The sequence below is a fragment of the Octodon degus genome, unplaced genomic scaffold (genome assembly GCF_000260255.1).
Source record: "Octodon degus isolate 3935 unplaced genomic scaffold, OctDeg1.0 scaffold00302, whole genome shotgun sequence".
Classification (NCBI taxonomy): Eukaryota; Metazoa; Chordata; class Mammalia; order Rodentia; family Octodontidae; genus Octodon; species Octodon degus.
In genome coordinates this window covers 803,094-805,882 of record NW_004524878.1, presented here as the reverse complement: position 1 = coordinate 805,882, position 2,789 = coordinate 803,094, and positions in this window count along the sequence as shown.

Below are 2,789 nucleotides of genomic sequence, written 5' to 3'. Positions count from 1 at the left end.
ATTAGTTCTATTGCCTGATGCTCTTGCCATGGAGCTTTGAGCTTCTGCTAACCAATGCTACCTCGCTATTTACCTTCCTGGCCCAGACAGGTAAAGAGTGACCAGCTCTTTTACAGGGGACTCCCACAGCAAGCCTGTAGGACTCCTGGTGAATAAGTTCGTCATTTGTACCACTGCCCTTTTCTTCCCAGAGTGCTGGTCAGGAGTGGCTCAGGCCCACCCCCGCATCACCCCTGGAACTGCTGCTCCTTCCAAACTCTGGACCCTGCTGCTCAGTCTATGTAGTCCATAAAAATCCCTTCTCAGGAACCTCATTGCCCCCTCCAACACGGCCTTCCTGCGGGAACCTCATTCTGTAAAACAGCTCCTTCCATTCCAGCTCTTCCCTTTGCAGGTCTCAGTCCTAGCTATGAACTGAATTTGAAGTCTTTCACCAGAAATTGGTGGTCTGTATACACACAAAGATGGAGTTGGGCCACCTGATAACTCCATGCCAAACATTCTGTCTGTCTGTCTGTCTGTCTGTCTGTCTGTCTCCCCACCAAAAAAAGACTAGTCTTTTAAAAGCTCCCACAGTCCCTTGCCACAAGTGCAGGTGGGGCAGGGAGGTTGGGTACTCATCTCTCAGGCTGATTTTTCTGCCCGTGGACTTTGCGAGAGTAGAGATACTCAGTTGCAGGGCTATGATCATCTGAATGAACATCTGCAAATGAGCCAAAGGTGCCATCTCTGGGTGGGTGCAGCCTAAGCTAGGCACAAGGCCTGGAGAGCAAAGAGAATTTTGAGCCCCACTTGCTCCCTTGACTAGATGCCCACATACAGGGAGCAGCTAGCACCGATTTAGGCAATGACCCTGCCTGGCTACACAGAGAACTAAATAGCAAGAGCGTGAGAATCCAAATATTGGGTGTGGGAAAAAGCAGGCTCCCGGGCATGGTTCCCATGCCATCTATTCAAGATCCTAGGAAAAAGTGCCGCTCCGGAGTCTGCTACTGAGCCTCTTTTCTTCAATCTCAAGTCCAGAAAAAGATTTCCCTTCCTTGATCCTCTGTGCCCATGGTCCTGGGGAGTCTCTTGACATCCTACCATGTCCTCCCCCTCTGGGGGGGGGGAGGTGAAACCCTGCCCTCAGTGGCTGACTGTGTGCCCCAGGCCTCCAGGGAATAGTGCCCTAGCCACAAGCTCTGCTCTTCAGGCAGAGATATCCATTTGGAGGAGGATGGGGCATTGTTTGTGAGAGGTAGGTAGGGCTCACTGTGCAGAGAAGAGTCCCTGGGGCAGCTGCTGTGGTACAGGCAGCCCAGGGGAGCAGGAAGGATGGGAGTAAAACCAAAGGATATCAGGTGGGCTGAAGTGGAGCAGTGGGGGACCCAAGGCAGCCCCAGATCATGAGGCACCTGAGGACTATAGAGAGCCATCCAGGATCTTTTTGAGCATGGGGAGCTAAGTCAGATCTTGGCACCAGGAAGAAACTCTAGAGTCTGTGCAGTGAAGCAGAGGGATGGCCGAACCCGGCTATGGCATGGCTGTGCTCAGTGGCTCAGAGCTAGTGGGCAATTAAGAGAAGCTAATTTGGGCAAGGATTGTGAAGAACCTCTTTGCTTCACTAAATTGAACCTAATTCACGCAATCATTTCTCCAACTTTCCCAGACCATCTGAGGGTCCGTATGCAAGGACAGAGGAGGGCAGAAGAATCAGCCCGAGTGCCCCCATCCTGCCTTTTCTCCACCCCTCAATCAGGATGTGTTTTGATAAGTGGGGGCTTGGGGACAGCATAAGGGTGACTAACTGTGCCTCCCCCACCAATTAAAAATTTTAAAAAGCTGCTATGGAAGGAGCGAATATTAGTTTCCTGATTTATAAAGCCAAATGGATTAAGCTCATTCATTGCCTGAGGAAACAAAAAGGAAATCTTCAATACCTCTGTGCACATTGAGAACAGGAACAATACTGGTCTTTAGAAAGCAGAAACCTAATTTGGGGGAATCAATTACCTTCTGTGTCTCTGCCTCTATAGGCTCTCTCACTGGCTCTCTCAATAGAGATTTCCTGGGAGGTAAAATGTGGAGAAGTTGGTCAAGCATAAGCACGCCCTCTGCACAGCCTTGAGAGACTGGAGCTGGGAACCGGACAGCGGGTGGGTGGAGGCGCAAGGTGTGCCTGGGTGTGGAGCCCAGGCGGGCGGGGGCGGCTATGAGCCTGGAAATAAAAGAGGAGGGTGGGGGAGTGGCGTTGGTACCAGCAGGGGTAGTGCGAGGGCAAAGAAGCAGGGGTGGGAAGCTGGGCGGGGAACTCGGCGGAGGCGGTGGGTACCAAGGAAGCAAATCCCAGAGCGCGCAGGAACAGGTGGCTGGGGAGGGGTGCGTGGCCTGGCTCCCGCATCCGCTGCCTCGTGATCCTCCCTAGTTTCTCCAGGTCTGTCTTAATGACAAAATAGAGGGGATGGGGCGCCTGCCTCAGTGGCCAGGAGTCACACTCACACATCACGCACAGAAGCACGCTCACCCGTCTCACACATTCCTGTGCTGGGTGGGCTCCCTGTACTTAGTCCCAGCCCAGGGACACACGTGGACTGGATGCACTCTCACGGCGCTTCTCAACCTCACGCAGGGGTCCCACACTCGCAGCTGCAGGGGCCAGGGTTACAGGCCGCGATCGCACCTCCGGGCGCCCTCTGCTCTCGAGCTCGTGGGTTACATTCGCACAGTGACCAGCACAGCCCTCACCGCGGCTCGCGGGGTCTCTCTCTCTCTCTCTCTCTCTCTCTCTCTCTCTCTCTCTCTCTCTC